A 23,012-nucleotide genomic window follows, 5' to 3' on the forward strand; every position below is an offset into this window, starting at 1 on the left:
TGATAAGTGACAGATGCTTTGATTCTGGACAAGGGAAACATTTTGTAAGAGGAATATCCTTTAGAGCATTGGACTTTGGTCACCTGAATTATCCACAAACTTGAAGTCTAATTGGGATATGGACCCCAAAATATAAAAACCTGGTGCTGTGAAGACATGAAATAACTGCTTAGTAACAACACCCATTTACAAGTGGCAAGGTCGGGCAAATGTCACTGGTCATTTTCTCTGTAGAACAAAAAGTGGAAATGGCACATTGCTAATCAGTAACAAGGTTATATGAAAATAGGGGCTTTAAAAATATCTTTTGGCCACAAGAGAGCCAACAGCAGAGGAGTCATGTATCACTGTGTACCCATGCTTGCTGCATCTGGTCATTGAAAAATGGATACTACTAATTATAGGCTCTTTCTCAAACACAGAAACCAGAATTTACCTAAAACTCACACTCAGCCCTCAAAATGGTTATGCATTGCAGCCTCACTCACTTTCTCTAACTTGATTAGGATCAGAAGAAAAAAAATCAAGTAATCATTTTGTAAATTTAGTCAGAGGAGCAGAGAACATGAGAATGAAGGGACTGGTGTTGGAAAGGAAAAACGTTTATCCACCACTTAGATCAAGATGCAAGGTTACTCTTTTCCAAATATGCTATCTGATTTAATTCTCATGATGACCCCATTATCTGCCTAGTAATCTCCATTTTGGAAGTGAGGAAGATGGAGTCAGAGAGATTAGGTAACTGCCAAAAGATCACAGCCTAATGTGGTACAGCTGACTTTCTAGATTACTGCTAGTTCATCCTTTCACAAAAGAAGAAAAGTGAGAGGAATTGATTGCCCTGAGGACATGCACTTATTTGGTGCCCTTTTGAGTTGTAATATTTAGGTTTACTGAATGATTGCTTTGATCCTCTTTTTTGAAATAACCCTGAAAGTGCTCTACATCCTTGCAAACCCAAAAGAACTAAATAGGACTCCCAAACTGCTTTCATTATCCCCCAGATTTGGTACTTCCAGAGAGCTTTGCCAAGGGTTCTGGGTGTGTCAATGCTCATGGTTTCATGGGAAACTGAAGTCCCTTTCCTGATTCTTTGGCAGGTTTTGCTTCACGATGAATCTGCACTCACTGGAAGTAGTGAGCAGAAGTTTGCTAACTCTTTCTTAAGCGCAATGCCAGGAGTAAGACAAGTATTGTCTTTGAAGCTACCACACTGGAGGTCAGGACCTGGCTTAATTCTTTCTTAGCTATGCATTGTTGGCCAGCCAGGAGTGGGACTAGATAAGCCTCTATGTGTGGATTTCTCATTCCTAGAAGATCAGTTTGATGGAGTTGAGAAATATCAAATATATGAGGTTGATGAAGGGAAATTCTACATGGGGTTTGGTTTTGTATTTGACATCTAAGCTTTTGTTTTTTCACAGAGAATTGAGAACAATCCAGCATCCCTTCCCAAGAGAATGCACCCGTGTTCCTTTGAAAGTGGTGATCCAACAAGACACTATAAAACTATGATAGACTGAGTCCCTGCCAAAATGGTAGAGCTAAAGATGGAGAATAGATTGGTTGGAAGTAGAAGGCAAAGCTAGAGTAGATCATAGGAGAGAAAGACAGGATAGAAGTGGAGAGGAAGCTAAAGTGGGCTAGGAACTCTGCTTCTGCATGAGACACTGTAGACCAGACCAGTCACCAGAAAGCAAAAATCTAGAGTTTCCAGCTGGATTGGTGTTCCTTGTGTCACTTAAGTTATTCCACCTCCCTGTATGGCATTTCCCTCAAATGTGCTGCTATCTCACAGTATTGTGAAGATTACAAGACGGTGCATGTGAACATTCTTGAGAAAATGTGAAGTGCTGTGTGATGTAATCATCATCATCATCTGTAGAGCCCTCACAGATTGTCCCATTCTTGTTCCTCTTTTTCAGATGAGGGAAAGTAGGTCTGAGATGGCATGACCTTTTTAAGGGCATTCATCCAGTAGGTGATAGGACCAGGGTGTATTTCTAACAGAGAACAGAAGTTAGGAGTATGGTTGAGTGTTTTCCCTGATGTGAGAGATGCCCTAGCATGTGTCTATGCCACTACAATCAAATATAACAGCAGGAGAAAGGGGCAGGTTCCAGTCCCTGCATCACAGAGCACCCCCAAGCTCAGTAGTTTAGTGGAGAGTTCTCCTTGAATTATTGTGTGTATTAAAGTAAATGAGTATATATTTAGCATTTTGCATGTGGTGGGCATTCAGAAAAGTGTACTATTATTATCAGATTGGATTTTATTGCTATTATTATTATTGTTATCATTGGGTACCAGGGATTGAACTCAGGGGCACTCAGCTGCTGAGCCACATCCCCATCCCTATTTTGTATTTTATTTAGAGAAAGGGTCTCACTGAGTTGCTTAGTGCCTCTCTTTTGCTGAGACTGGCTTTGAACTTGTGATCCTCCTGCCTCAGCCTCCCGAACTGCTGGGATTACAGGATTACAGGCCTGCATTACCACACTTGCCTATTATTAGTAGTAGTATTGTTATTAGTAGTAGTATTTGAGTTAGGTCTCACTATTTTGTCCAGGATTGTTTTAACTAGTTAGCTCAAGTAAGTGATCCTTCTGCCTCAGCCTCCTGAGTAGCTGGGACTATAGACATGCACTTCCACATGAACATAAAATGTAATATCAATATTAAGTACAGCATAAAGAGTGACTTCCTGTTTACAAATTCAGGATCTGGAACCTAGTCACCACACCGAAGCTACTCCTTTTCACCCTGCCACACATTCCCTAAATTGCCAAGTGACCTTGTGTGAGCATTCCGTATCCTGTCCTTCAATCTGGCCTTCGATTTCTACATCTGCAAAGTGAGAAGATGGAATGAAATTATGCCTAAGGTCCCCTCCTGCTCCCAGTGTCTCTGATGAAAAGCGTATGTTCAGGCCGAGACCCTGCTTGCTGAAGAGCTCCTCGTGCAGCTTGGAGCCTGGCTTTAGAGGGGCTGGACCCTGGAGCTGTGCCCAAATCACAGGCCTGGCTTGGCGCTCATCATTGCCTTTGACTGCCAAAAGGACAGAATTCTCTAGAGAAACTGAGTGCAATGTGGCCAGCTTCTGATGGCCTTAAGTTATCCCTTGACCTCGAACTTCTGATTATCTGTAGCTTATTTTTTTAGTGACTTAGGCATCACTATTTTATCTCTCTGGAGAACCCTTCCTTTCTACTCTCGTTATGTGCCTCCAACAACAGGGAACAGGAACTGGGAGACAGACAACTGACATATAATTTTTGTCTCTGTGTCACCCTGGGGAAGTCACTTTAAAAACAGGATTATCAGGAAGGGCTATCCTGGCTTGCAAGTTTTGACATCCATGTTGACTTTATAACAAGAACATCATTGGATTTTACTAGATTGTATAGTAACAATTGGAAAATGGTTCAGGGCTGGTTCATTTCAATTGCCCTTTTAAACAGCTTTTCCAACGTATTGCAAAGGAGGAGGGTGAGAAAAGTGCTTTCTGTATCTGCCCCGCAAAGAGGTTGTAAGTCTTAAATGTAAAATTTGGTTTAAAGTGTAATTCTTTTTCCTTCTGTCGACCTCCCTCCCTATTTCTAGGTGGGATCCAAAGTGCCACAAAGTTCAATGAAAGTCAGTTTCCAAGGTTTGCTGGATGAAGGTGTTTCTCTTGGGCCATGCCACTGTGCCCAGGACCTAACTTGTCACCTGGCTTCATTCTGCAGAACTGAGGCAGAGACCCATTCGTACCCCTGGCGTAGGACAAGTAGTGCCAAGGCCCTACCTAAGCAGAGGCTGGGGGCAGGACCCTGCTACCCTATCTGCCCTGCAAATGAAGCATTTCGTTTTGGTTTTATTTTAACAGGGAGAGGGAAGGAAGCTCTTTGACCCATGCTCCACTTTTGGGGCAAAGGCTCCTCAGACCCTCTGAGTGCTGCCAGAAGTCCCTTGGGGAAAAGAGAGGTCAGTGCAACAGCCTGGGGACAGCAGTTGCACAACTTACCACAAGGCAACAGGGCAACATGGAAAGATGGTTCCAGCCTCCTGGGGGCAGTGGATAAATGCTGACCCAGACTATGGTCACAACGGAACAACCAACACACTTAAAGAAAATTAATCCTCCATTTTCTCGCCTGTCAAACTAGGAAATGGGATGCTTTGTAGACTAGAAAAGCACATTTGGTATCATCTCTCACAACCTATTTATTGTATACACTTGGAATCTGAGCACCAGAGATGGGGAATAATTTCTAAAAGACAAGACCCCTCCCTCATGTTCAAGTTCTGCTTTCTCTTCTAGATAATCCCCAAGATTTTCTTCAGCTGCAGGAATCTATTACTCTAAAGACATAGTCCCCTACCTGCTCTGGCTGCTGTCTGTGGAGCTGTGTTGGGATCCTTGATGACATTGTGTCCAGCAACTTCCTTCACACAGAAATCATTAATTTTATGGAATCCTGAGCAGATGATCTACTTAGCAAAGCTTCTGGAAGGCCTGCTGTAATGCTTTTGAACACCCAGAGTTGCTTCAGGCAGAACCTCCAGAGAGGGAATTGGGCAAGGCGACTTGGCCTTCTGACCACATGCCAGTAACCATCCAAAGACCTGTGCTCCTTGTAAATCTCGGGTCCAGAATAGCTTTGCGACCTTGAACAAGCCTCATTCCCCTTCTGAGCCTCAGTTTCCTCATATTTAAAACTAGTGGTTGTACTAGATGATCCCTAAGGCACCTTCCAGCTCTGACATTCCATTACAGAATATTTCCCAATCTTTTTATTCCTTGGGGGATTTTACTCAGAAACTAGGAGGATGTTCTTCACCACAGGAAATCTGGGAATGCTTGTAGGATTTTGGACTATAAAACAAATATTAGAAAAGAAACCTAACAATATTTTGTTGCCCTGTGCTTTGGGCTCATAAGGTCCATATCAAATGTTCACAAAAACTGCATCTACATTTTCATGTGTAGAGAGGTAGATGGGAAAGACAGGTGTGATGCTTATTATGGAAACTGACCAGATCCCATCAGAGACATAGATCCTACCATCCAAGCACTTATCTATTAAGAAGCTCAATATATATATAATCTGAATACAAAGTATGAGAATTTAAAGCCAATAAAAAGGATTTAGAGGGGAAAGAGTCGATGTGTTTGGGGATATTATGACCATCTTCATAGCAAAGTTTGAATTTGGGAAAATAAATGATCATAAGAGGTAAAGGACATGGATCAAAGGAACTACCAAGAACAAGGGCAGAGGCAGGGAAGGTAGGTGAGGTTGAGTGGCTAGCAAATGGGGAGTTTGCTCAGCTTGGGAACAGGGCTGTGAAGAGGAAGAGTGGGGAAGAAGATGAATTATATTAACCTGTCACATTTCCCAGGTTATTATGTAAGATAATTTGTCCAAATATTTGTTCAGTTCATTTTTGAATTCCTAAAAAGATAACACATAATCATCTCTTGAAACTTGTTTAATGAATAAATAAATTATATTATGTATTGCTTCCCTTCTCCCCTAGAACCATCAATGCACTGTGTTGACATAACCATATCGTGGACCCTTAGAAGTCAGGTTGAACATGATACTTACCCTGTTGACTGTCATAGGTGTGAAATGTCATCCTTTAGCCCCGCAACTGTAGATAGGTTATTTCTCACCTGGGGAAGAAAGTTGTGTCATGTACATCAGCTTCTAACAGTTAAAATGTGACATGGATATGACACGAACAAGATGTAGGATTCAGCAATTCTAATGCAAAAATAAGCCCTCCAGCTTCAATCCTTTGCAATAGCTTCTAGGGCTAGTTCTAGGGACAACAGAACAAGAAAATCCTAGGAATTATTCCTGGGTTGCTACAAATGAAATCCCTTAAGGAAATGTGTTGATAAATATTTACTGAGATTCTGTCACTTAGCAATGTATCCACGCTTCCACAGAAAGCATAAGAAGGGATATGAACTTTTCTGCTTCTGTGCTGTGGTGGTGAATAGCAAACTAATACATGTTCTAAAATTGCATAGAACTAAATACACGTATACAAATGGGTACAAGTAAAAGTAAGGAAGTTCAAATAAGATAAAATAAATCATATCAATGCAAATATACTGGTTGTTACATTATACTATAGTATTGCAAGATGTTACTATTGGGGAAAACTGGATAAAAGACACATGAGTTTCTCTGTGTTGCTGTTTACACTGCATGTGAATCTACAATTATCTAAGTAAAATTTTCATTTAAAAAAAAACAATCAGATGGGTTCACTGGTGAATTTTTTTTAAAAAAATATATTTTTAGTTGTAAACAGACACAATACCTTTGTTATAGTTATTTATTTTTATGTGGTGCTGAGGATTGAACCCAGTGCTTCACACATGCTGTGCAAGCGCGCTACCACTGAGTCACAACCCCAACCCTCACTGGTGAATTTTTAAGAAAAAAAAATTATACCAATTATCTTCCAGAAGATAGAAGTAGAGGAAATACTGCCTAACTCATTCTATAAGGCCAACATTATCCTTATAAAATCAGACAGATATTACAAATAAAGAAGTAAAGAATCTACAGACCATTCTCTTTAAAAAAAACATAATCTCAGTAAAGTATTAGCAAACTGAATCCATTAGTGTTTAAAAATAATTATATAGCATGACCACCTGGAACTTATCACATTTTTTCAAAAGCTGTTTTAACATTCACCAATCAATTAATGTAATATTAAAGGATAAAGAATGAAACCATATAAGCATATTAATAATGCATTAAAAGCATTTAACAAAACCAACACCCATTCATAATTAAAACATCAACAACAACAAAACTTTCCCCTCTAAGAATAGAGGGGAACTTCCTCAACACTACAAAAACATCTACAAAATTCCAGTTATCATTATATCTGATGGTGAAGAACTCAAAACTTTTCAGGAACAAGGTAAGGATATGCCCTCTCATTACTGCTTCTCAACATTGTACTGGAGATGAAGACTAATGCAATAAGATAAGAAAAAGGAAATAAAAGATATACCAATTGCATAGGATGAAATAATATCATCTTTGATCATAGATGACATAATTATATTTAGAAAATCTAAAGGAATCACCAAAAATCTCCTGGGACTAATAAGCAATTATACCAGGGTTGCAGGATACAAGGGTAACATATAAAAATCAACTGTTTTCCTATATATCAGCAATAAACTTGTTTGAACTTAAAAACACCCTGCCATTTACATTAGTACCTCCAAAACAATATATTTTTGCATAAATTTAACAAAATATATACAGGATCTACATGGAGTTTTGAAAAACTCTGATAAAATATATCAACAAATAAATAAATAGAGAGATATTTCATATTTATAATAGGAAAACTTGATATTATGAACATCTCAGTTCTTCCTAACTTGATCTATAGATTCAACACAATTCAACCAAAATCAGAGTCAGTTATTTTGTTGATATTCATATACTGATCCTTAAGGTTATGCAGAGAAAAATGCCCAGAATAATCAACTCAATGTTAAAAGATTAGAAATTAGGAGGCTTGACACTGTAAAGATTTACTGTAAAGCTACAGTGATCAAGACAACATATGACTGGCAAAAGAGAAGGAGAGTAAATCATTGGAACAGAATAAAGAGCCCATTATATACCCACACAAATACAGTCAACTGATCTTTAACAAAGAAGCAAAAGTAATGGAGTGAACAAAGGTAGTTTTTACAACAAATGGTGTTGGCACAACTGGACAGTCACACACATACACACATATGAAATAAATGGAAGCACAGAATTTCCACCCTTCACAAAAATTAGATTAATATGAAACATAGAAAAGTAAAATGCAAAGCTATAAAACCCCTGATGATAACATAGGAGAAAAATGCATAGATGCCCTTGGATAGGGTTATGAATTTTTAGATACAACACTAAAGGCATGAGCCATGAAAGAAATAATTGATATACTGGACTTTATTAAAATTAAAAACGTCTGTGGGAAAGAGAATGAGAAAGAAAATCATAGATCAGGAGCAAATATTTGCAAAAGGCACATCTAATAAAGGACTGTTAATCAAAACATACAACGAGCTCTTGAAACTCAACAATGAGAAATGAACAGCCATGGGGCTGGGAATATAGCTCAGTTGGTAGAGTGCTTGCTTTGCATGTACAAAGCCTGGATTCAATCCCCAGGACCTAAAAAAAATAAATAAATAAAATAAAATGAGAGACAGAGAGAGAGAGAGAGAGAGAGAGAGAGAGAGAGAGAGAGAGAGCGAGAGAGAGAAAACAAACAACCTGATTTTAAAAATGGGTAAAAGGTGTAACTAGGCACGTCATCAAAAAAGACATACAGATAGTAAATAAGCCTAAGAGTTCAACATCACATATTAAGTACAACAATAAGATACCACGACTTTCCAGTTAGAAGCCAAAATCCAAAACACTGAAGAAACCAAATGCTGGAGAGAATTTAGAGCAACAGAAACTTTCATTTGTTGCTGGTGAGATTGCAAAATGATACAGCCATTTTAGGAGATAGTTTGGCAGTTTCGTGCAAAACCAAGCATACTTCTATCACACAATTTAACAATTGTGCTTCTTTGTATTTACCCAAACAAATTGAAAACGTGTGTCCTCACTGAACCCAGCACAAAAATGTTTATAGCAGCTTATTCATAATTGCCAAAATTTGGAATCAAGACGTCATCAGTAAGGTTCAGTAAGGGAATGATTAAATAAATGGTGGTACATCCATAAAATGGAATATTATTTGGCATTAATAAGAAATAAGTTGTGCTGGGGATATAGCTCAGTGGTAGACAGCTTGCTTAGCATGTGCAAGTTCCTGAGTTCCATCCCCAGTACTACAAAAAAGGAGGTGTAGGGGGAGGAAGAGGAGGAGAAGAAAGAGAATGTGAAGAAGAAGGAAAAGGAGAAAGAGGAGGAAAGAAGAAACAAGTTAAAAGTTGTCAAACCATGAAAAGATATGGAGGAATCCAAAAGCCTAAGCATTAAGCCTAAATGCATAAGCCTTTCTGAAAAATCTACATATTGTATGATTTAAATTATATGACATTCTGGAAAAGGGAAAGCTATGGGAACAGCATAAAGCAGCAGTGGTTTTCAGTGCTTTGCAGAGAGGGAAATGAAGGGACAAAGCACAGAGGATTTCTAGGGCAGTGATTCTACAATGATGGGTACATGTCATTTTATCTTTGTCAAAACCAATAGAACATGCAAGACTAAGAGTAAACCCTAATGCAAACTATAAACATTGGGTGATGATATGTTAACAAGTTTCATGATTACAATAAATGTTCCACTGTGGTGCAGGACATTAAGAACAGAGGAGGTTGTACATGTGCAGGGCCTGCAGTACATGATAAATAAAAGAGTAACCTTAACAGTAGAGATGGTCTTGAGCATCAATCCTTAAGTGTTGTCCTGGATCCTGTGGGTCCCTGGAACTCTGTCAGGAGTTAATTGATTTATTAATAGTAGTTTCTTTATAATGCTAACTCATTGGGCTGGGACAATGTCGCTCAGTAGTAGAATGCTTAACTAACGTGTGGAGGCCCTGGGTTCAATTCTCAGCACCATAAGAATATATAACTAACACATTATTTGTTTATTTCATGCTTATTTTATCATGCATATACAGTGGGTTTTCCTGAAGCTACATAATATGTGGTTTTTGCAGCACATTGACTATAGCAGTAGCTAGGAGAGCTCGGTTATCCTTAAGGAGCCCAGGCATCATTTAAGAGATTTTGCAAAAATATCATACAGTATCATTCTCCTCATCACATCTGTTTTGGTTTGGATAATGACTATTTTTTTAAAAAAAAAATGAGTTATTTATCTTAGCATGTAATAAGTTTATTATTGCTATTTTAGATGAAATAATAAACAAATATTTTTTTTTTAAAAAAGGAATGTGACATGCTGGCTCTTTGGTACAGAAGATAAGAACACAAGAGATAAAGGGTACAAGTGGAGATTGTCATCATGCCTGATAATTGGGGGTCATGAAAGCCCAGAAGATTCAGAGCTGCTCCTTGTCAGAATAAGCGGGGAAGCTTCCTGCTCAGGAATGAGGTGCATTTGGATTGGATGGGTAGCATGCAGATGCTTGAAGCTCGCTGAGGAGTGAGGAGACATGAAGCAGAGTGCACAGACACTGGATGGGACCAGTGAGCAGCTGAGCAGGAGAACTACAGCACAAGGCATAACTGAGTCCCAGTTAAAGGGAAGAGATTGTTCTGTTTTTATCATTGCTGTTTCAAATTGGATTTGTTGAGGTATAATTTACCTTCAATAAATTTCACTCCTTTTTAGCATTGAATTCAATGAGTTTTGACAAATGCACATAGTCACGTAGCCAACACCATAATTAAGTTTTAGAACAATTCCATAAAAGAAAGAAAACAAAAAAATAACTGCCTTCTGTTACCCTGTGATCAATGCTGCTCCCCAGTCTCTGGTAGCCAGTGATCTATACTCAGACTCTATTTTTTTTTTCTTTTCCAAAATGTCATATAAATGGAATCATAGGCAAAGTAACTTTTTGATTATGATCTCTTTTTCTTAAAATATTAACAATCCATCCGTTTTGTTACCTGTATCAGTGGATTGTTCCTTTTTATTGCTAAAGACAGTCCATTGTATGGATTTTCCAGTTTGTTGAAACATTCACCAGTCAATAGACATTTGAGTCATTTCCAGTTTGGGGAAATTATGAATAAAATTGTTATACACATTAATTTACAAAGTTTTTTGGTGAACATATGTTGAGAAGTGATTTTTTAAAAATGAAAGGTGGTGAAAATGATTCAAGAAAACAAGTTTAATAGAGTCTTAGCTTGAACAGTGTCTGCCCTTTTTACATCCTGCATGTTGGTGATTTAATGATTGTCTCCTCAGGATTCCTGAAATCAATTATTTTAAACTCAATTTCACTAATGAGAGACATGAAGTTAACAACTAAGATCAACTTGCCAGCTTCTGTGTCCAGGCCTCCCTGCAGGAGGCAGAAAACCAGCAGGATAAATTAATAGGCAGAACTCAAAACAAACAAATAAACAAAAGCACTGTGGAAATTCAAGAAAAATCTTCAGTCTTCTCCATCCACCTACTTTGTGGTCAGCAAGAAGATTATGGTTGATGTAAAAAACAAAATAAACAAGCCAAAAAAAACAAAACAAAAACCCTTAAAGTTAAGAGCATTTGCATCTTCAAAGAGGTTAAGTAATATTTGTCCTGAGGGTCTCTTAAATGAGGCTCAAGTGAATTGTCATTTAGTAATAAGTACTGTGCACAGGAAATTTGCCTTCCTCTGTAGTTGAGGCTTTGACTATGGGTTGGAGAGCAAGAGATATTGCAAGGAAAGTTTGGAAGCTTGAATCCCACAAATATCAAATCCTCATTCCAACCAGGTAAAATTTTCTCTGATACCACTTTGCTGGGTAAGTGAAGTGGGGAACAGTTGCTGAGGACACTTACAATATTCAGAAGAAGTTATCCAGCCAACCCTTATGCTGACTACAAATACCACAAAGCCATCATTGAGCTAGCTAAGGCATATACTACCAAATTTATTTATTTATTTATTATTTTTATTTTTTAATCTTTTTTAGTTGTAGTTGGACACAATCTCTATTTTACTTATTTATTTTATGTGGTGCTGAGGATCGAACCCAGGGCCCCCGTATGTGCTAGGCGAGCGCTCTACCACGGAGCCACAATCCCAGCCCTATTTATTTATTTTTAATAAGTTATTAATTTATTTATGTTTTCATCGGTGCATTATATTCATACATAATAGTGGGACTCGTTGTGACATATTTGTACATGCACATGATATAATTTGGTGAATTTTATTTCCCAGGACTTTCCCTTTCTTTCCCTCCTCCCTCCCCCGATCTCCTTCCTCAACACTACTGTTCTCTTAGGCAGTAGGGAGAAAATTATGTTCTTAAATAAGTAATTAACCAATAGACAGAATATTTGGAATAAAGGAAACTGAATACATAGCTAGTCCAATTCTTCAATATAATCCATTCTGTGATTCTTCCTAACCCACCCTCTCAAAAGCCTGAGTATTTTCAATATTCTCCAATGTCTTCATCACTTTCCAAGGCTGTTTCCTCTTCTGACTAGATCCTGTTAGGATTTGGATCTGGAGTGTCCACCAAAGGCTCATGTGTTGAAGGCTTGGTTCCCAGTGCAGCAGTGTTCAGAAATGGGGCTCTTGGGAAGTGATCAGATCATGAGGGCTCTGACCTCATCAATGCCTTAATCCACTGATTGGTTCATAACTGAAGGTGTTATGGGGAGATGGTGGAAAGTTCAGGAGGTGAGACCTAGTTGGAGGAAGTAGGTCACTGAGAGGGTATTTCTTGTCCCTGCCCCATCCCCACTCTCTCCCTTGTGTCTCTGCTTCCTGAATGCCATGAAGTAACAACTTTCTTCTGCCATGGCCTCTGCCATGATGTTTGTTTCACTATAGATCTAAAGGCCACGCACCCAGCTCACCATGGACTGAAACCTCTGGAACCATGAGCCTTTCCTCCTTTGTTTTTCTCAGGTCACAGCAACCAAAGATGGGGCTGACAAACACAGATCCTTTTTTTCTTTATAGTACTGGGGATTGAACCCAGGGACGCACACGTGCTAGGAAAGTGTTCTACCACTGAGCTAAATCACCAGCCCTTTTTTAAAAAAAAAAAAAAAATTCATATTTATTTTTTAGTTTTTGGTGGACACAACATCTTTTTATTTTTTTTTTTTTATTTTTATGTGGTGCTGAGGATCGAACCCAGCGCCCCACGCATGCCAGGCAAGCGCGCTACCGCTTGAGCCACATCCCCAGCCCTCACCATCCCTTTTTAAGGGTTTGTAGTGACAAGATCCCACCAAGTTGATCAGGCTGGCCTCAAACTTGAGAGTCTCCTGATTCTGCCTCCCAAGGAGCTGGAAATACAGACATGAGCCACTGTGCCAGGAAATACAGATTCTTTTCAATAGTTCATTATTCTTCTCTTTATGTTCTCATCATACAGTACCTCCATCTCTCCTGGAACATTTATCACAATATATTATTTGTTTATTTGCTTGTCTTCCTCCATTGTTTTATAAGTGCCCTTCAGATCAGTAATTCTGCTGTCTTCCTCCCTTGCATTTCCGGTGCTTCAGACAGTGTCTAGGTTGTAGAAGGTATAGAAGATATCTAATAAATATTGTTCCAATTCATTTGGAAAGCTGTCACTTCTTGTCACTAGCCACGATTCACTAGCTTCCCAGGCAGCCTATCCCATGGGTGACCTGTTCTCTCTGGTAGAAAGTTCTTCCTTATAGGGAGCCAAGCCATGACTTCATGATTTTTACTCAGTGTTCTTTTCTTTAGTCCGAAAGACCCTCACACAACTGCTCAGGGGCCCGCATTTGTATTCAGCCTCCCAGGCATTTGAGATTACAATCATGACATACTTGAGTCTTCTCATGTCCATGCTAAATTCTGTCTGTTCCTTTACTTTGTATGAATTAAGATTTCTTTTATCCACAAAATCAAGGCAGCAGAAGCCACTACAGAAAATAAATGCAATCAAGAATATGGTAGTGGACATATCAAGTTGAAATTGGGAGAGACTATAAGTCATGTCAACTGATCTCATTGTTTTTTTTTTTTTTTCCTGGTAATTTCTTAATTTTCCTTTATCAAAAAGGCACAATCTGGGACTTTAAGGAGGACGGTTGATTAGACAGTAGTTCTATGGGGCTTCTGCTAAGAACACAAAAGCTGATAATAAAAACCTGGAATTTAGTTCCTGGTTTAAAGAATAGTCAATGAAAATAAAGGTTTCTGAAATACAAGGTGAAAAGCAAGCAAGTACTTAAGGAAATTAGTTGACTTCGTTCTGATAACACAGCAAGTAATTTGGACATGTTAGCAAATGGTCAGTAACTTCAAAATAAAAAAATCTAATTACTACTGGATTTCATAGCTCTTCTTTCCTAGCCAAAAACCAAAAATCTTCCTATGTATACACTTTAAGATATTCTCCAATTGGTACACTTCACTTCAAAATGGTTTGTTATTAATTCAAAAACATTAATATACCCACTATGTGTTAAGTTTAGTAAGTAGATACTGGAGATATAAAGTTGAATAGGGCACAGATTTTGTTCTCAAAAATCTGATGTTCCCTCCATAGATCAACACAACTGTATAAACACACAATTGTGTACAATATGTAATAGAGAAACATACAAGATGACAAGATGCTGTGAGATATTGAAGAAAGGGAACTTTTAATATTTTCTGGGGTAGCCATGAAAGACATCATAGGAAATAATATTTGAACCTACTTTAGTATTATTATGTAGATATAATATGCATAAAATTGCACAGTTGTGACTGGTTTTGTAATGAGACAATAATACTTGTCAAAAAAAAAAAAAGCTGGCCAGTCTCTTTTAACTTTATAACAGGCATTTATTTGCTTTTATTATTGAATACAATCTTCCTGAAAATCTTCTGAAAGTCATAGATTTATTAACCACAGGGAGAAAGACAAACATGAATAAAATATGTCTCCTGTTCCCAGGAGGCACAGTGAAGTGGGGAACACAGACACACACATGCCAAGACAACACGGAAGGCAGGACAGGCTCTTGAAAAACACACAGGCTCGAGGACAAGGGGAAGAGAAATTTCTAGATCCAGCTTAGGCTCTCTTTATTCATTCAATATTTATCGAGCAACACAAATATAATCCTTCAAGAGCTTGCAGATCAAACACTGTCACCATGGGGCTTCGAGCAGTTACTCCCATTTTGTAGGAGATGTTTCACGATAAACAAAATAAAGTCTTTACTCTCACTGGTGTCTAGAATGCACACGCACAGGTCTTAATGGGCCATCTCTCTGCAGATGAACCAAAAAAGAATGGGAGGAGACTGAGAACTGAAAACTGAATTTTCCTGTCTCAAGATTCTGGGTTGTTGAATTTGGATTATCATGTAGGAAGGGCTGATTTTTCATTCCAATCCAAAGGTACTGTTGTTGACAAGTAGTATTAGAGATGGGTGGAGTAGTTCTGATGTTAATGAAATTACCAGGTAAAACATACTCACATGATATGGAATGATTATTCTCTGCTCCAATTTCCAATCAGATGGATCAACTTTTCATAATTTTCCTTTTATTTGGGGGGGAGATCTCTTGATGTATTGTTAAAATACAAAGATATTTATAAGCCACAAATGTATTGTTGTTGTTATTTTTGATTTGTTTTACAGTGCAGGATATTGAACATGCTTGGCTGAGCTCTGCTCCAGCTTTAACCTCAAGTTTTAAATATGAATCTAGTTTCTTTTTTGTTCCAATCAATGTCCTGCATATATGCTGTATTAGTCTGCTTTTCATTACTATAGCAGAATACCTCAAATGGGATTACTTTGTAGAGCAAAAAAGGTTATTTACCTCATAGTTCAATGTTCTGGAGGTTGAAAGGCCCACATCTGATGATAGTCTTCTGGCTGGCAGAGTTCCAAGGCAGCATAGAACATCATGTGGTAAGAGACAGAACACACATGTGTATCTCTTTGATCTCTCTCCCTTTTATTACAAAACCACTGATATTCAATCATGAGGGCTCCACTCTGATAACCTTATCCAAACTTAATCTCCTCCTAAAGGGCTCACTTCTAAACACCATAGTCAGATTAAGTTTCCACCCTCTTAATATCCATAATGGGGATTAAATGTCAACCGTGAACCTGGAGGGGGGACACATTCAAACCACATCCAAGCCATAGCAATTTGCCTGAGCATGAAAATTGGCAGGAATTTTTCTGTTTGGAAAAGATGGCAGGAAGAACATCTCGGGCTCAGGACACAGTACAAGCAATACCCTGGGGAAAGAAATATATACGCTAAGTTCAAAAGACCATGAGTAACCTGTACGGAATGCAGGTTCAATCCAGGAATAAATCAAGAGAAATAATTTGGGAAGAGAGGTGAGTCCAGATTTTGCAAGATGTTGGGTTTAAGAATCTGTTTTTGGTTCTTTAATTTTGTAGGAAGGGCCTAGAAATGTTTTAGAAAGATTAATCTGGATGTTTTGTACAGCATAGGAGGAAGCAAAGCGATATTGTCACAAGTAACTTGCAAGTCCACAGCCAGAAGTAAATACATCCATCTATTCACTTTCAGCCAAATAGGTTTCCATTGTACTCCTGTTGTACTTCTTTGTCAAACAGCAGGTGACCCCATTTCAAGTAACTTCTTATTTCCTGTTGAGAGAGAGGAATTCAGCCCTCCATGTGAGTGGGCTCAGAGCAGCAAGCAGAGAGTCCCCTGCTACTATGAGACAGATATCCAGCTTGCCCCTGCCATCTCAATTGCTTACTCTGGGGTGAGAAGGCAGAGAACTCACCGGCCATAGGGGTAGTCCTTCTTTGTTTTGCACATTGTGTCAAAACCTGCCCATTGACTGACGTAATTTCAACATTTGCTTCCATTTCTTCAACATACAACTTTGAAAGTGATTTTGTGAATGTAATAAGAAAAAAACAATCTAAAACTAGCTGTATGGTGCAAACTACATCATGTTGCAAAACAAATGTATTCCAAGAAAAACACCACTATAGCATCTCATACATGTCAAAGCATAAGTTTCTGCATTGTAAAAAAAATCGAATCCACACATTTTAACTTTGTATCATGAAATAACTCCAAGCTTACAGAGGAGTTGCAAAAATATCTTTTTCCTGAGCTGTTTGTGAGTATATCATAGACATAAGTGCGCTTTACCACTAAATACTTCAGTGTGTATTTCCTGAAAACAAGAGTATTCTCTTAACATAACCAGAGTATAGTTAGCAAAGGCAAGAAATTAATATTGATATAATATTAATGTTAACCTACAGGCCTTATCAGATTTTACCCACTAAAGAACACCTTCCCTGCCATTTGTTGACATAGGTTTCCAATGTTCCCTTCCTGCACCAATTGCCTTTTTTTTTTTGATGATGATATTCCTTTTATTTTATTTTTTTAATACTTTTTTAGTTGTCAATGGACTTTATTTTGTTTATTTATATGTGGTGCTGAAAATTGAACTCAGGGCCTCACACATGCTAGTCCTCACACACTCTACCACTGAGCCACAACCCCAGCCCTCCTTTTATTTTTGATGGGACAGTAGTATTCGTGGGTGTTAGTGTTTGGCAATGTTTATTACACAAAATAAAAGATGTCATCTTTATATCATTTCCCCTAAATTTATTGATTCATTATCCCAGCTTAACATTTGATGAACATTTAAATTATTTCCAGATTTTTCAAAGTTCAAACACTACTGCAGTAAACAAACTTTAATATCTATCTTTTCATTAGCATGTGGTTATTTCTGTGGATATAGCCAAAGAAACAGAGGGGGAGGGGTGGTTGAAGGAAGGCACACAGCTGATAACTCTCTAAGACACGGGCTATGTAGATAGCCACTGTGAGAACTGTTTTGGGTTCCCATATCCTAAATAAGCATATTCCCAATTGAGCAGTTGCCAGGATTAAAGGATTATCAACAGATGTGAAAAGGCACATAACTCCACCCTCAGCTTTCTCCAGGGATGAACTTTTTATTGCTATGCCTTGGAAAACAATCAGCTTCCCCCCTTCAATATCAGGGTAACATTTAGGAATGTCTATGGGCTCTGAGCCTTACCTCAATCCCCACACATCTCTTTCAACTCCACTGCTGAAGGGATGTTTTCCCCACGCAGCTAGTATTTTGGGCAACCTGAACAGGTCATGGAAGCAAAAAGTAGCTAGCACACAGTAACTTGACTTCAAGGTTCAATACAGACGTCATCATCTTCAGCAGGGAATGTTACCTTTTCCTTTTATTCAACTTTTGTGATACTTTATTTGAGGTGTTTGATAAAAACATCTTCGAACTTTCTGGATTTTTCTTTGAAGGATCCTGTGGAAGAGGTGAACAGTTCCGAGTCCATTTTCCAGGAAGGAGGAGCTGAACACATCCAATTCCATAATCTGGAAGAGATTTACATCCTCCTACCCAAAACTGCATGTATAATCCTAGAATTTTAGAGTTGAAGGGGCTTTGGGCCAAACTGCCCATTTTACAGATGAGGGAAATGAGCCCAACCAGAGGAAACCACTCTCCTCAAGTCTCTCTGTGAGCCAGAGTCATGGTCTCTATAAGGAGTTGATCTCCTGAACCTTTAAGAAGCAGTCCACTGGGATGTAAGAATGTTAGATCTTCTATTTATATAATTTTTGAAATAATTATAGATTCATAAGAAGTTGCAAGAACAAAATAGAGAGGGAGGGACAGAGAGAGAGAGTGAGTGAGCAAGGAAGGGAAAGGTTTGCTTGTACCCTTCACCTAGTTCTTCTCAGTGGTCACATCTTGCATAACTACAGTCCAATAGCAAAACAAGGAAATCAACATTGGTACAAGCCACGGAATTTGTTCAGATTTCCCAAGTATTTACATGTACTCAAGCGTGTCTGTGTGCATTTCTATGCAATTTTTTTTCCAATTATAGATTCAAGTCCACCAAGAAGTTCTATTTATGCTTTAAATCTAAAAAATAAAGAAAAGTTTACCAATGCTTAATAAGTGGATGAGTGCTGCTGCCCATATTGGTGTGCATATGTGCATTAGATAATTGTATACTTTATAATATACCTGAGACATCTTGGAGGGAGAACAGAAATTGAAGAGTGTGGAAATCCACAATTATTATTTTTTAGGCTCTTAGAGTTTTGTGATATTCATCAGTTAACATGAGCCTCTTTGAGTGGATGTATGGATTATATTATCCAGTTTCCACTAATCTTTTCCAAATGGATTCCAGTGAGTTAAAATTATTTCTCCCTTAAAAGGTTTCTACAATCAGTGAATTGAAGATACTATCTATGCCAGAAGAACATCCAGATACCAAAGAAATGGCAGAGTAGCCCCTTCTATGCCGGGTGCATTACAAGAAAAAGCAATAACCCATTTGACCTGAGCTATCAGCAAGTCAACCAAAAAAAACAACAAAAATGATCCAGAAGGTATTTTGAAAGTGGATTTTTTTAAAACCAGTGTTTCACAAAAGTATACATCATGTAAAGAGATATAGTCAACGGTGGGGTGAAGCCAATAGTTTAAAGATATTCTGAACACGCTGAGCATGGTGGCACATGCCTGTAATCCCAGCAGCTCAGGAGGCTGAGACAGGAGGATCATGAGTTCAAAGCCAGCCTCAGCAACTTAGCAAGGCCCTGAGCAACTCAGAGAGCCCCTGTCTCTAAATAAAATATAAAAAAGGGCTGGGGATGTGGCTTAGTGATAAAGAGTCTCTGGGTTCAATCCCTCATAAAGAAAAAAAAAAAGATATCCTAAACATATCTTCACAAAATTTTCAGTGATATTTAAAGTCATGTGATTCTCAGTAGGAGACAAAGTACATTACACTAAGGAAACAATTCATTTTACAATGTGACAGCAAACTAAAGTGTAATCTTTTGCCCTCTTCCTATTTGACCCACCCTGGGTATAACATGATGCCTGCCCCCAGGATTGTTGGAGGATCCAAGAATATGTGCAGCTTTGTAAACACTAAAGTTCTGTACAAATAGGAATTACTATTAATTATTCTAACATGAGATTTCAGCAGAAAATTAATTGAACAGCAATGTTATTATCTCACAAGCAAATATTTGAACAGGGATCTTTTGTTTGTTTGTTTTGGTAGTCTAGGTGGAGAAATAATTCTTTGAGGCAGAAAAATATATTTAGGGGTATCAGTGTGGTAAAGTGTCTCCAGACCTAAATTTGGATGTGAACTTACTACTGCTATGACCTTGAGCAAGATGCTTAATCTCTCCAGTGTGTTTCCTTATTTGCAAGGTGACTAATACATTCGTTTCGTAGCATCACTATGAGGATTGAGTGAGACAATATATGTCAAGAGCTTGGCATAGTACCTGATACATTGTAGTTCTGAAACCACATCAGTTATCTTTCTGCTTCCTCTTTCCTTTTAGGTAGCTCCCGAAACATGCTTAACATAGGTTAAGCTTCCATTCTCCCAACATCGCATCCATTTCTTGTCCTTCCAAACATACCAGAATTTGTTTGGAAGGCTGGACTGATTATTTTAATTTTTTCAGGAAACCCCCCAAATTTAATATTTTCATGCTATAAAGACTGATTAAATGACTGATTGAAATTAATGATCTCAAACAAGAAATAAATGTAGGGCATCAGAGCAAGGTCCTTTGGTCTTAAGATTTCAGACACCAATTGCTGCTAAAGGATTTTTAGAATGCCTCCCTACCCGAGCCCTTGGTGGACAGATATAATATAAATATAATAACCCTTTGATTTGCACAGAGCATTCCAGTCTCCAAAGCACTTTCACATCCATCACTCCTGTTTGATCCTCACAATAAACCTTTGAGTTACTTAGGCAGATATTTCTAAAGAGAAATATTAGGCCCAGAAAAATAAAGTGGCTGATTTAAGGCTACTAGGCCTGGCACCAGACACAATGCTTGTCCCAGCCATCATGTTCTGAGCCCAAGCTTTGTGCCTGGTACATTATTTTGTTCAGTCCTCTGAAAGCCCTTGATTCAGTTTCTCTTGATGCTGAAAAATATCTCTTGATGTTAAAAACTATAACAAAACTTAGTGGCATAAAACAATTTTATGATGAGCATGGATTCACTGGGTCAGGAATTTCAAAGAAACCATAAGAAGGGACAATGTGTCTCTTTTTCCTGATGTTTGGGGCATCAGCTGGAAGATGTAAAGGTCAGGGGCTCAACAGCTGTGCAAAGAATCATCTAGAAGCATCTTCATTCACATGTCTAGAAGTTCGTGCTGTCTGCCTGCTCAGTCTGAAACAACAATATGTGACATTTCTTTATCACCTGGGCTTCCTCACAGAATGGTAGCCTCAGGATAATCATACCCCTTACACAGAGAATCAGTCTTCTGTGTCCCCCTCACCAAAAAAGCAAACATGGAAGCTGGTTAGCCTTTGAACAGCTAGCTCTGAGGTCAGATCATTCCATTTTCTGTACATATTAGTAATAAGTAAGTTATGACTTCATCTATATCCCAGGGGAAGGGGTACAAATTCCACCCTTGGATGGAAAGAGAGCTCATGGAAGGAAGAGTGCTATTGAAAGTGTCCCCTAAAAGTTTAATTGCAATGTAGTAGTTTCAAGAGGCAGGACTTCAAGAGATGATTAGGTCATGAGGGTGGAAGCCTCAGGAATGGATTAATTCCATTATAACAGAAGCAAGTTAATTCTCTCAAGAATAATAAATATAAACTTGGCTCATTTTTTTTTTTTTTTTTTTTTTTTGGAACTGGGGATTGAATCCAGGGGAGCTTTACCAATGAGCTACATTCCCAGCACTTTTCATTTTTATTTTGAGATAGGATCTCACTGAAACTTATGATCCTCTTGGTTCAGCCTCCTGAGTCCCACCATGCCCAGCAAGCTCTACTCACTCTTGCAGTCAATTTTACACATATTCACTCACCTTTTTACCTTTTACCATGTTATGTTATGATATGAAGGCCCTTGCCAGATGTAGGTACCTTGCCCCTAGAATTCAAAGCCTCTAGAACCAAGAAAAAACTTATAAATACCATATTTTCTTTATAAATTATCCAGCCTGTGGTATTCTGTTATAGCATCAGAAAATGAACAAGACAATGGAGATGTTCTGGCCATCTTTGGAAAACACAACCTTCCAAACTCCTAAAATTATTTAAGAATAAGGAAATCACAGCTCAGGGAGGTTGAGAGACTTCCTCAAATTCAGAGTAGCTGACAGAGTAGAGAAGTTTCTCACCCAGAGATTAGGTCTTCAGCATCAATGAGTAAAGAAAACATTGTTCATAGTCAAAATTACCTTGGAAATCCTTTTTAGTAAAGTGCAGTAAATGTGCTTCCGTGTAAGCAACAGGATCTTGTGTGTCATCTCGTGCTCACTATACTACATCTGTTAATGAATTAATGGGCAGACTCATATGCATTATTTAATTGTTCTCTCATTGTCCAGAGTGCTAATATGTAAATTTCCTCAGATTTGATGCATTTCAAAAGGTGGATCCAGAATTCAACTTAGATTGGACTAATTTCTTTCTACGTACTGCTTGCTGCCTACAAACTACCTCTGGGACATTGAAAAAGAGATTTGTGTTTCAGATCCACTTAGGTTTGCCCTATTGATCTATGTGGGTGTCTCCAGATCCAGACCTGAGTTTGCAACCTGAAGGTGATTTGCAGGCTCTGTTACTGGCTTAGCTCCACATATCTAAACTTCTTGTTAAAACTGCAGATATTCCCGAGCATCTGAATAGTCAGACCCTCTTTCCCCATGGCTTCTTCTCAGGTCTTCATAGAAATGATTGATAGGTGATCTGAGACTTAAAATGAGTAATACATCAATAGATAAGAATAGAACATTTCAGATAAACTGAACAGCATGAGAAAAAAGTATAATGGTATGAACATGCAGGATGGGTTCAGGGACTGGGGTATAGTACAGAGCCATGAGTAATTGCCAAGGATAGAACAGAAGGTCCTACAATGACCAGAGTCTTTATTCTAGAGGTTTATTCTAGAAACTTGATTCTTGATTCTAGAGCAGAAAAAGTAGGCTGGTCAGTTTTGCAGTTCAGCAGTAATTCCCTGGAGCAATATGGAGATGGGATCCTAAAAAATGAAGCTCGAGGGAAAGAGACTGGTTGGGATACTCTTGTTGTAGGAGAAGTAGATGCCTGACTCTGGTTAATGTCAAGGTGTCTGGACATGGAAATTTAGGGGTTTTGCCCATGATCTTTCAAACAGGTTTGGCACTGATATTTAAGGAACTAGGCGGGTCTCCAGAGGTAATGGAGCAAATGGCCACTAAGATGGCATGACTCAGACAGCTCTGCTACTCAAAGAAATCTCCCCTCCAG

The 23,012-nt window shown here is 38.4% G+C and overlaps 2 long non-coding RNA genes across 10 annotated transcripts in view; one reads left to right on the plus strand and one right to left on the minus strand.

Moving 5' to 3' along the window:
* LOC131424876 (uncharacterized) overlaps window positions 1–21,388 on the plus strand; it is an 84,304-nt gene extending 62,916 nt beyond the window's left edge. For 8 of the 9 annotated variants that reach the window (XR_009228474.1, XR_009228477.1, XR_009228479.1 and 5 more), the window contains one exon: window positions 9,942–10,353. This is a non-coding gene — a long non-coding RNA (uncharacterized LOC131424876). Of the gene's footprint in view, window positions 1–9,941; window positions 10,354–10,931 lie in introns of those variants that run through there. The other variant, XR_009228476.1, reaches the window with a different exon arrangement.
* LOC124105377 (uncharacterized) overlaps window positions 5,234–23,012 on the minus strand; it is a 131,369-nt gene continuing 113,590 nt past the window's right edge. Inside the window, exon 6 of the long non-coding RNA XR_006855709.2 lies at window positions 5,234–5,662. This is a non-coding gene — a long non-coding RNA (uncharacterized LOC124105377). The remainder of the gene's footprint in view (window positions 5,663–23,012) is intronic.

Source organism: Marmota monax, unplaced genomic scaffold (assembly GCF_021218885.2).
Source record: "Marmota monax isolate L192 unplaced genomic scaffold, Marmota_monax_Labrador192_F-V1.1 WCK01_AAM20220418_F8-fsc00100, whole genome shotgun sequence".
Lineage (NCBI taxonomy): Eukaryota > Metazoa > Chordata > Mammalia > Rodentia > Sciuridae > Marmota > Marmota monax.